Raw genomic sequence first — 12,291 nt, 5'->3', positions numbered from 1 at the left:
GAACAAGAAGAAAAACTTAAAGAGCTCCGAGCTCTAAATAGAGAGCTGCAGCGAAAGCTGCTGGATTCATTGGAGTGCAAGCAAGGTAAAGAGTTTTTCTTTGGTGTGTGTGAAGAACACAGTAGAAGGAGCCGTGATCAGGTTTTGCGGGCAGTATACTCGATTAATAAAAAATAACCATTGTTTTGATGCTTTTTCATATTTCACTTCGTGCAGCCAATTCACAGGAACCACAATCAGCATTGCCAGCAGCACAGGCACCACCGTACAGAAGTCTGTTGCCGGAGAAAGCACAGGCACCTCAGCTGCCTGATACAGTATGCAACTTGTCATTTATGAGTTCAGGAAGAAGAGTTTATTCCTATATTCCTTCCCTTCAACAAGTGTATAGCTGGCATATTCAGTTTTTGTTGGGTTTTCTTTAAATTTGTGATTTGTATTGTTTTACAGACTGACATTGGTGGTGGGCTTGAAATAGCAAGCTCTGCTTGGAGGCGGATACAGACCAATACAAAAGACTCTATGTTTATTAAAGACCTTTTAACAGCGGTGTGGAGTCCAGCAGAGCTGCTTGGGCGGTCTCTGCAAGGTAACTGCAAGTTAACAAATTTCCTATGGCTATTTTTAATCTGTTCTCTAATTATCTTTGCATTCTTCTTTGTTCTAACACTTTGCAGGAAAGCACTGTCCACGCTTTCCCGACCGCCCGAGAAAAGAGCCGCTGTCGCCGTGGAAAGTGTCGGTGATACGCGGTGAGTAAACAACAGATAAGTCATCATGTCTAATACTTCAAATTGTTAATAACTTGGTTCGGCTAGTGAAACTTTACATTTCCTGCTTATTGTGTGTGTATTTTTACTTTTGTTCCACAGAATGCTACAAGGAGCGACTTCAGAAAAAAGGACTGGTGGCTGAATTGATGCCTGGGGCATTAAAACAAATGAATCGTTTCATTGTAGAAAAGATCAGCGACATCGAAAGGATGGCCAAAAGGTTTGAAAGCTGGCTAATTGCATGGTCACATTTCAGGCCAGAGAGATGAAGTCGTAGGAAAATTATTTTGCCTGTGCATGCAGTGTCCACAGTACTATATATATGCATGGCAGTACTCCGATCATATTTAATTGCCCACAAATATTGTCTGCAACTACCTTGGTATTTAGAGACCAGCTAGCTTTTAGGAAATTGTCAGCACATTTGTCATTAGAGAGCTTTTGCCATATTCTCCATGCGCTACAATTTATAGTGCCTGCATATTCATTTCGCCTTTTATTCCTACACTGTTTCGATCAGAGCAACCAAGGAGCTGCCACAAGACAGACGATGAGAATCGATCTGTCAGCTGAGCCTATCTGCAGTAGGATTTATTTATTTATTTAATAAAATTTCACTACTTCATTTGCTTTGTGTATTGTTTATAGCCAATTGGTATTGACTGTATTGCCCGTTGGTGCAATTGGTCATTCCAACCAATTGGTGCCCATTGGGTACAATTGGTCACTCGCAGAAAAGCCAATTGGTCACTCGCAGAAAAACGAATTGGTCACATTCCAGTTGGTCCAATTGGTCCAACTGTGTACTAATTTACGATTGGAAATTTTCCAATTGGTACCAATTGGAAATTTCCCAATTGGTACCAATTGTTTTTTTTGACTGGGTACGAGTGCTTTTCTTTATTAGATTCGTTTGTTTGCAGCATCGGGTCGATGCTTTTTAAGAGGGGGGTATTGACACGTGTACTTGTTTGTCTTTACCCGGCGACCGCGTTTCGCCGCCAGCAAATGTTATCGCACAGCGTGGGACGCGCCTGCATGTATCCGAAGTTTCTGGAAAGTTATCGATGCTTCTATCCGCTGTCTGTTGTCGCCGAACCTCATGTTATCTGATTTCATCGCCTGACGCGAATGGTGTAGAACTTTGTGGAAGGCGCGCGGGTCCCAACGATTAGTCTGGAACATTCGACGATTGATGTATAAAAGCCGACGCGCTTGACCCGTTGATCAGATTTTCGACGATCGCCGACCGTGTTCGCCGCTATAGTTGTTCTTTGAGTGTAGCCTGCTTTTGTGGGCCCAGGTTCGCCCAACAAAAGTTAGTTTTGCCTTCCACAGTATTGCTACTGTGTTCTGCAACGTCACGACCACGTGACACTATTTCTTTTTGGGGCCCATATTCTAAAGCTCTCTAGTTTTAATTTAGCGTACGCAACTATACCGTACGCTACACGCTATAATAGCGACTTTTAACGTGTCCGGTATTCCGGCAAGCGCAGGCGGTTTGCCGCTTTAGCGGGGGCGTAAACGTGAGCGGCCAGATTGGTGGCGCCAGCTGGTGGCGCAAATCTCAACCACACAAACACAAAGCTTATTACTATATTCTGCTTAGCTGCGCGTGTAAATTTTCGACAGTGGCATAATCGTGTTCACAATTACGCCGCTGCCAAAAATGTGCACCACTGGCGGAGCAGGATATAGTGGGTTACTGCAGTTTTAGCACTGTGTTTGTCTGGTTGAACTTTACGCAACCAGGCGGCTGCACTGCTGTGGCCGCTCACGCTTACGCCTCCGCAAATCCGGCAATCGGCCCAAACCGCTCCCGTTTACTGGAATAGCGGACAGGCTAAATGTCTCTAATATACCGTACGCTAAGCAGCGCACGTTTTCAAAAATTTTAGTTGGCGGCGATATTTTTGGATCTCAGAGGCCATATGCCGTCGTTGCGGCTATTTCGCGCCTGTAGCGATAGCAGGCGCTGACATCTCAAATGTTTAGGTAGGCGTTTGGATGATAACTTGTTTGTTCTTACTCAGTGTATCGAAATATCAAAAGCGGAAAGCAGACCGTTGTATGTGGCCTTTTTGGACATTACAGGAGCATACGACAACGTAGACCGCAACATTTTGTGGGATATTCTGGAAGGCTTAGGTAACGATTGTCTACAGCTTTTGAGAGAGATTTACCTAGAAAATACCATTTCCGTTGAATGGGAAGGGGTAAGAAGCGCGGAGAAAGTTCAAATCAACAAGGGACTGAGGCAGGGGTGCCCTTTATCCCCGCTGCTGTTTATGATGTACATGGTGAGGATGGAGAGGGAGCTAGAAGGAAGTAATATCGGGTTTAATCTCTCATACAAACTGGCAGGTACAGTAATAGAGCACCAACTCCCAGGTTTATTTTATGCGGACGACATTGTGTTGCTCGCCAACAAGCAAGGTGATCTGCAACGTCTGGCTAATAACTGTGGACAGGAAGCCAACAATTTAGGTTTGAAATTTAGTGTTAGAAAATCAGGTGTTATGGTATTCAATGAAAACAGTGAACAGACAGTGGAGATACAGGGCCAAGAAGTACCTCGGGTAACAGAATATAAATACCTTGGTATAAGGATAAACGAAGGCAATAGATATATGGAAGCACAGGAAAAAACCATAACAGTCAAGGGGAAGAGAAATGCAGCCATAATGAAGCACAGAGAGCTATGGGGATACAATAGGTACGAGGTCCTCCGAGGTATGTGGAAAGGTGTAATGGTTCCAGGACTTACTTTTGGAAATGCGGTTGTTTGCTATAAATCAGGGGTACAATCAGGACTCGACGGGAACCAGAGGTCAGTGGGTCGCCTCGCATTGGGCGCTCACGGGAAGACTACAAATGAAGCTGTGCAGGGTGATATGGTCTGGACTAGTTTTGAAGTGAGGGAAGCTCGCAGTAAAATTGAGTATGAAGAACGGCTGAGGAATATGGAAGAAAGTAAATGGGCTGGGAGAGTGTTCAGGTATCTGTACAGGAAAAACATTGATTCACAGTGGAGGAAAAGAACTAGGAAACTTACCAGCAAGTATGCGGCCTGTAGGGTGGACAACACAACAACAAAAGTCAAGCGGAAAGTCAGAGAAGCTGAATAAATCTCATGGGTGGCGGCAATCGAAAAGAAACCTGCCATGAGTAACTACTTAAGAGGAAAAAAGGAAATCAGGAAAGAAACCATTTATGATAACTCAATGGGAAGCTCATTGCTTTTCGAAGCGAGATCAGGATGCCTTAGAACACGCACCTATAAAGCGAGATATAAGAAAGAAGAAGAAGCATGTGCTTGCTGTGGTAAAGCTAGGGAAACTATGGAGCATGTTTTATTAGAATGTGAAGACGTCTACCCAGCGGTCAATTTAGACATCACTGGCCTCCTTGAAGCCCTTGGGTTCAGAGGGAGCAGTGGTAAAGCAAACATGTCCGCAATAGACATTAGTAAGAGTCGACTGGAGGATTGGTGGAATAAAAGTAGGGAAACGACAAAACACGGAGACGTACAAAAGCACAGTTCGCTATAGGGGATCAGAAAATTTGGTTGTGGTAGTTCATAGTGTTTCTTTTTCTTTTTTCATTGTTTAACCTAGGTAGGATATTAGGCAGTATAGTAGCAAGAGCTTGGTGGCGCAACCCACCACCCCGTTTCAAAGGGGACGCTCTTAATATCCATCCATCCATCCATCCATCCATCCATCCATCCATCCATCCATCCATCCATCCATACATACATACATTTCTTTCCTTAGGCTTCGATTCGTTCGAAACGAGAAGCGATCTCCAAAACACCACGAGGTTATCCATAACATTCTGTCGTCGAAGCGGGCTGAGAGTAAGCGAAAGCCGTTTACACAGTTATTTGCTACGAACGAAGTGCATTTTACAAAAGCAACGCCAAATTCAAATCGAAGCGGGCAGCCGGGATCACCGCCATGTTTCCCGCAAACTCCGCAAACCACGCAAAAATGCTAACGCTAACTCGTTTGCGTTGCGTACGCTCGCTATACGCGCTATTTCGTTTAGCGTTCAGCGCATGCGCAGTGGCGACCGACTATGCAGAAGAATTTGGCCACTTCTGCTTTCGGCAGAGCTTTCGTTTCAGCAATCTGTGCTATCAGCTCTGCGTCGCGGGTCATTCGAACAGCTCGTATTCGATATTAGATGCCTACTCCATACATCACTGGAAAAAGGACACCACGTGACGTTTCAGTAGCTGCCAAGTCACTGCGGCGTCACTGGAAACGAAGACACCGATAATGCCGCTCTGGCAGCTCTTGAAGATGCACAAGAAAAGGCCATACCGCTTTCACGATCCGACGCAGCTAGCAGACTTCGAGTGCTTGCACAGGAGATCACGCTCACTCTATGGTGCACACCAAACAGCCAGACCAACAGGAGCAGCCGTCAATACCACCTGCCGTCGTTGATGCATCTCTATATGCCAACTGCACTCCGCCGAAGAGAGGCGACTCTGCTTTATCGATTATGGCTAGGGGTGGCTTACACGAAATCTTACTCATTTCGCATTAGAATGGCCGACAACGCTCTCTGCGATGCCTGTCTTTGCGAGGAGACGCCCGAACACATTCTGTGCGACTGTCCTGAATACAATATTCAGCGACAGTCCCTGGCATCCGTTCTAGCGCACCTTGACACTAGACCATTGTCCCTTGACAGGATTTTCACATGCCGCTGACAGAAGACATCGCAGGTGAAGGCGACGAAGGGACTACTTCGGTTTCTAAAAGAGACGGGATTGGACAAGCGGCTGTGACAGTGATATCACGTACCATGCCAGATTGATGGACTCTAACGGACGATGTGTGTGTGCTGTGCTATGTACTCTCTCTCTCTCTCCCTTCCCCATCTCTCATCGCCCCCATCCCTCTCCCACGTGTAGGGCAGCAAACCGGTTAAGCTAAACTGATTAACCTCCCTGCCTTTCCTTTTCCACTTTTTCCTTCCTTCGCTTCAGCGAAGCGGGTGAGGGAGTCCGTCGCCACGACGGTCCACTTATTTCCGGATGTTGACGTTGGAAAGGGTCCCAACATATCCATCCCGATCTGCTGAAACGGTCGGCATAGAAGCTCTGTCGGCATGGAAGCTCTGTCGGCTGTAGTAATCTCGCTGGCCTTGTTGGTGGTGTCTTGCGTCGCTGACAGTCTCGGCATGTCTTGACGTAACGGGCGACGTCGACGGTCAGGCGCGGCCCAGTAATACCTTTCTTATATCCTCGATAATGTCCGGGAGAACCCGAGGTACCCAGCGGTAGGATTGTCATGTAGGGTGTGCAGTACTTCTGGACAGAGTGTTGAGGGAACAACAAGATGGTAGTTGGCAGGGACTGGCGAGGTCTTCTTCAAGAGTAGGTTGTTTTGAAGAGAAAACGAAGGCAATTTAGACAAGTAGATTTCCGGCGCCGGGGGTTGTTTTGGTCGGCGGTGCATGGCAGTACGAAAAAATTTCGGGGGGGGGGGGGGGGGGTTGAAGCCCCATAAGCCCCCACCCCTTGGCTACGCCCCTGCCGCCAGAGTGCTACGTCACCCCTCCTTTCCTACCGTTGGCTCGCGCGCGAGGGAAGACGGTGAGCCGCCATCGCCGGCTTCCCTCGCACGCGCACGAGATTGAGCCGCCATCGCCGGCTCACCTTGCACGCGCACAGCAGATGGCGACGGCGCCCTTGAACTTTATATGGAAAATGACAGTGTCGCTGACGCCGATAGTCCCGACGACAGCAAGAAATGCGCCTGGAGTGTCCGTACGATTGCTATCGCAACAAAATGATTCCAAAGTCAGCAACTTCGCACTGCCGAGAGAGTGTGGCTTTGCCCAGGAGATAAAAGAAACTCATATATTTTGAGTGTAGATGACATTAAATTGGACTTTCGGGCGTTATTAATAAAGGCAATGACAATAATACTATGAATGGTATAAAATTGACATTTTCTTGCATGATGTGCCACATACACGATAGTGGAGACCAGCGGAATGCACTGCCGAGGGGTCAGCAGCTTGGTGGAGTCAGAGGTCCCGACGGGTAGCAGTTGTGCAGCTACATATTGCCATCGCGGAAATAGTATCAAGCATACAGACACAATAACAATGATGAGTTGCATGATAAGTAAATAGCGTCAGTCTACAAGAGAAGCAACTTACATTCAAAGCATCGAGAAAGGTTACTAACGAATTCCAATATCACATGCATAATCATGACCAGTGGCACAAAAAATGATAAAAATTGACTTGCAATTGCGGCTCTGCGAAAGTGGATGTCCAGCGAAACTGTTGCAAAGCCAGCGCTACAAATGCTGATAGGCGATGCTTTATTGCTTTACAGTAATTGTAATTTTGACAGCACGCCGCTGCTGGTCGTATTGCCGTTATTTTCTCCTTTGCCTTTCGTATTCACGCTTCTCTTCGGGAGTCCTAACTATGCGTTGCCCACTCATAGCGGTGCTGCAATTGTCGAAGCCTTACAAACTTTATAATTGCATGGTCTTTCAATCTAAATGTAATATTTGGGAAATAGAGGAGGCGTATGATGTCTATATTTTGGAGAAGATGCCTATATTTCATAAAAAAGCGTTCGTGTGATATATTTCTGTAAGACGACTGGTCACCGATTCCGTACATTATACATTGCTTAGACCTAGATAGAAAAGTCTTGTTCTTTCATTGAAGAAAGGCTGTTTATAGCAATTCCGTTTATCACCCATACTTTCTTGTCTTACGATTCAGCCAGTGAAAGATTTTGCGAAATACAGTTTATGTAACGATGTTACGTTAAGCTCCTAGGATAAGAACAAGGAGGTTGCAGAAGCATACGCATTTGGGCTGGTTGGAAGAGATAGCCACCTCTTATTGCATTATGTTTAATGCGACTGTGAGCCACTTTTTAAAGAATGCGCCCTACTGTAAAACTATCATAATGCATGTATTCTGAAGCCTTCCACACCCACAAGAGCGGCGATGCTTGCGTAAGCTTTCCATCAATTTCACACCTACCGAAAAAAAATTCGTTCTGATCCGAGTGATTGTGGTCTTTTTACATTACCGCTTGCTCGCTTCACGTGTTTACTCGTTCATGCACAGCGGCACCTTTAGAATTATATATATATATATATATATATATATATATATATATATATATATATATATATATATATATATATATATATATATATATATATATATATATAGCTACGCTGCTCGAAACAAACATGTGGTTGTTAGCCAGCGCTCTTGCTTGTCCTTTTGTGACATCCTGTTTTGGTGCTGTTTCCGCTCAAGTAAAATAAATTTCGAATGGCCGAGCACCAAGGCTGGAACAGTTGACATGAAATTATCTAAATCAAAATGCATGACTTCGCAGGCAACGCGCTCTGGCCAAGCCATGGCTTGCGGCGCTATCAGCAGCGCGCAATCTCCGGATCTGGCCGCGGGGCATCCCTTAAGGCTTGGATGCAGAGAGGCCTCCGAAGGTGAGTGGAATGTAGGTGGTCCAACACGATCATGTATACATTATGAGGAAACGAACGGCTAATATGCGTGTCATGGAAAAAGTGAGCACTTTATTGTCATGTTGTTGTGACGGTGAACAACACCATAGCAAGAGCCGCAAGTGATGAAACGATTAGGCAGACTTGTGCCCCCAAAGTGATCTACAGTCAACTAACTACAACAGTGACGAGCACATGCGTCGATAACTGATCTGCGGGCCAAGCAGCTTGTGTGCTTCGAAGCCTGTGTGCTTCGAACCATGACGTCTTGCCTGGCTGACATAGAATCTAATGAGAATGCTCCCGAGTAAGCCCAACACCACCTATAGATAGCACAAGGCCTGTTCACTACGATCCAAAACGTCATAATACCAGGCCTGAAATTTCCATTGCCAAAGCTTGCGTGACGAAAGCGGTGAATAAAAATCACCACGGCTTACTCGGGAGCATCCCCACTAGATTCTATGGTGGTCGAGCTAGGTAGCATGACGCCATGGATTGGAGTGAACAGGCCTTGCGCTATATAGGTAGTGTTGGTGAATTGCGATGATTTTGACGTGACTGATTTTGACACGCCAGGCTTCACAATAGAAATTTCGGTGCAAGTAGCACGGCGTTTTATAGTGTGTGGCGATAGAAAGCGTGTTTTCCTGTACTTAGCATGTGTCGCTTTTTCCGCGCTTGGTGTATAGGAGCCTAGTTTGGCTAGCCGTGGTCACTTAAGATAGGCTGTGGTCCATGCGGTGCACCAGTTTTTGGGAGGTTGTAGCACACGATGGCGACGTGAGCAGTCGCTGTGTATTTAGGCGGATGCGTGGCACCGGTCAGTATAACCTATGCTGCTGGATCTTCTGACTTGGATCTAAGCCGTAGAGACGTCCGCGAGAGGTCCTCCTCTTTCGGGAGGGGGTTTCTCCTCTTGCTGATGACGGAGCAACCAATCAAGAGCAGGAAAAAGCACGAACCATTCATTCGTAATAATAATGGTGATCGGCCACAGACAGGAGGAGATGGAGTATCTGGACCGCAATTTTCTAGCGGTGCCATTTCCCTTAATATTCTTTTGGCACTTCTCGCACGGGAGTGACAAATCGTCCGCGTTAGCAACGCAGAAAGCCGGCCATGAACGGTAGATGATAAGAGCGGCATAGAATCAAGCGAAAGGCATTCGTATACAAAGGTGTTTACAAATAATGAAAAATTAAATTCTGGGGTTTTACGTGCGAGAAACACGATTTCATTATGAGGCACGCCGTAGTTAGGGACTTCAGATTAATTTCGAGTTCTTTAATGTGCACCCAATGTGCGGTACACAAACTTTTCCCTTTCACCCACATCGAAATGCTGCCGCCACGGCGGAGATTCGAAGCCGCGCCCTATACGAAATTGTGTGCCACTGAGTGTCCTCCGTGAAGCTGACGAGGGGCACGGATCGACAACGTTGACGCTCATACGCTGCCTCACGCTACAGGCTAACACCACCATATTTTTCGTCGGTTGATGATCCGGGGTGGTGCGGTTATAGGCCTGTGAATTCTAATGCAGCACATTATTTTCCCTTTTGGGGAACACTGCGGAAGCCAGGTTCCCGTCCCACCTGATTTCAGGCCTCTTCAATGAAAACGACACTCCTTACCGAGTCGAGATTAGAACCAGCATCTTTTAGACCATAGCCGGATCCGGACTATAAGCTAGAGTTAGGAAGACATTATAACCGCGCGAAAAGAGCATTTAAATGTCACACCGAATGGCCGTTATGTATTTAGGCCTCGCCCACTTCGTCTCTTTTCTGCACCAGCAACGTTCCAGTGCATAATACACACCGTAATTTCCGGCTTAAAGTGGCAGTGTAGCTTAGTATACCTACTTGATGCAGTAATCTTTCCCGCAACATCTGAAAAGCACACACAGCGACTGCGGTTAGTGCTAAAGGCAATTGGTTTGCCAACCTTAACCATTAAACCGTAGAAGTGTCAATTCGGATTTGAACAACATGGTTTCCTTGGCCACGTCATGAGCAGTCAAGGTGTTCGACTAGATCCCGAAAAGACAGGGGCCGTCGCAAGGTTCTCGAAGTCCAACAATAAAAAGTCAGCTGAATAACTAAACACTCGAGCTGAGTATCTAAGAAACGCAGCATGTAATCAGTCAGCTCGAGTTCACAGAACGGCACACGGGTTGGGAGTATAAACCTAGACCTAATAAGCCCCTGTTGCCGTATGGGCCCGTCCACTCGAAGCTCGTCAAAAGGAGCATTGCCAACTTGTGCTTTGGAAATGCATCTTTCAAAGAAATACTGCCACCATAAAATCTATACGAGTCTTATGGATCGGCCGGGAAGGTAATCAACAGCAGGGTTTCAGGAATCGGTGCTAGTTTGGGTCGTAGAGGGGCCGCTAAAAAGGAGCGGGTCAGATTGCACAACTCGGGACGCGGCATATCAATGGACGGAACCCAGAGGGAAGGTAGCAGTGGTGCCCTACCTGCATAGAACGGCACACAGTCTTAAGAAAATGGCTAGCACGGTGGACACATCTTCATCATCAGCCTGGTTACGCCAACTGCAGGGCAAAGGCCTCTCCCATACGTCTCCAACAACCCCGGTCGTGTACTGATTGTGGCCATGTCGTCCCTGCAAACTTCTTAATCTCATCCGCCCACCTAACTTTCTGCCGCCCCTGCTACGCTTCCCTTCCCTTGGAATCCAGTCCGTAACCCTTAATGACCATCGGTTATCTTCCCTCCTGATTACATGTCCTGCCCATGCCCAGTTATTTTCTTGATTTCAACTAAGATGTCATTACCTCGCGTTTGTTCCCTCACCAATCCTCACCCATCATTCTTCTTTGCATAGCTCGTTGCGTCGTCCTCAATTTAAGTAGAACCCTTTTCGTAAGCCTCCAGGTTTCTGCCCCGTAGGTGAGTACTCGTAAGACACAGCTATAAAACACTTTTCTTTCGAGGGATAATGGCAACCTGCTGTTCACGATCTGAGAATGCCTGCCAAATGCGCCCCAGCCCATTCTAATTCTTCTCATTATTTCAGTCTCATGATCCGGATCCACAGTCACTACCTGTCCTAAGTAGATGTATTGCCTTACCACTTCCAGTGCCTCGTTACCTATTGTAAATTGCTGTTCTCTTCCGAGACTGTTAAACATTACTTTAGTTTTCTGCGGATTAATTTTTAGACCCACTCTTTTGCTTTGCCTCTCCAGGTCAGTAAGCATGCATTGCAATTGGTCCCCTGAGTTACTAAACAAGGCAATATCATCAGTGAATCGCATGTTACTAAGGTATTCTCCAATAACTTTTATCCCCAATTCTTCCCAATCCAGGTCTGAATACCTCCAGTAACACGCTGTGAATAGCATTGGAGAGATCGTATCCCCCTGCCTGACACCTATATATGAACACAACAATCAAAGGGTGGACACAAAAGTGGCCTTTTCAGTGCCAGAAAAACTCGCAAAAATATGTCGATTAACGGACCCGTACCATAAGCCAGCTGTGGGATGCTCTACGAATTATTATAAAGCACTACTGGGTTGCGTAGAAGCTCTTGTTTGTGAGCTCCCACTGTCTTGTGGGAAAATATACATCGGATAGACAGGAAGGAGCGTTAAGGCTTGGTTACGAGAACATAGTCTAAACGTGACAAATAAGCAATACGGTTATCTCTCAAATCACTGTCAGGAATGCGGCTATGCGCCGGTGTATGGATCCTGCCTGGTTCTTGCGAAGAACAAAGATAAAGATGCGCGAGAGATTATTGAGGTTCAGGCTATCTGTCGAAATAGTGATACGTGTGTTAGTGCCCCTTCGGTCGACTGATTAGATAAGCAGACGGCATTTTTGGATGGTTAAGATTCAGATGAGGTGGTGCCACTGAACATGGGAAAATAGGTGGGTGTTTCCTGAAAATCAAGTTGTTGAAGTCAGCGGATTGTGGTCTCGTCTCTCTTCTGTCCTTGTTCGCTGGTTCTAAA

At 46.3% G+C, this 12,291-nt stretch overlaps 1 long non-coding RNA gene across 1 annotated transcript; it reads left to right on the top strand.

Moving 5' to 3' along the window:
• The first annotated feature begins 456 nt into the window (after window positions 1-456).
• On the top strand, window positions 457-1,301 carry LOC135918846 (uncharacterized). The gene is made up of 3 exons (XR_011508809.1): window positions 457-589; window positions 678-752; window positions 873-1,301. It is a non-coding gene; the product is annotated as an uncharacterized lncRNA (long non-coding RNA).
• Window positions 1,302-12,291: the final 10,990 nt, after the last annotated feature.

Source organism: Dermacentor albipictus, chromosome 9 (genome assembly GCF_038994185.2).
Source record: "Dermacentor albipictus isolate Rhodes 1998 colony chromosome 9, USDA_Dalb.pri_finalv2, whole genome shotgun sequence".
Taxonomy (NCBI): Eukaryota; Metazoa; Arthropoda; class Arachnida; order Ixodida; family Ixodidae; genus Dermacentor; species Dermacentor albipictus.
Note: the sequence above shows the minus strand (reverse complement) of the source record. Positions and strands in the feature narration are given on the sequence as shown.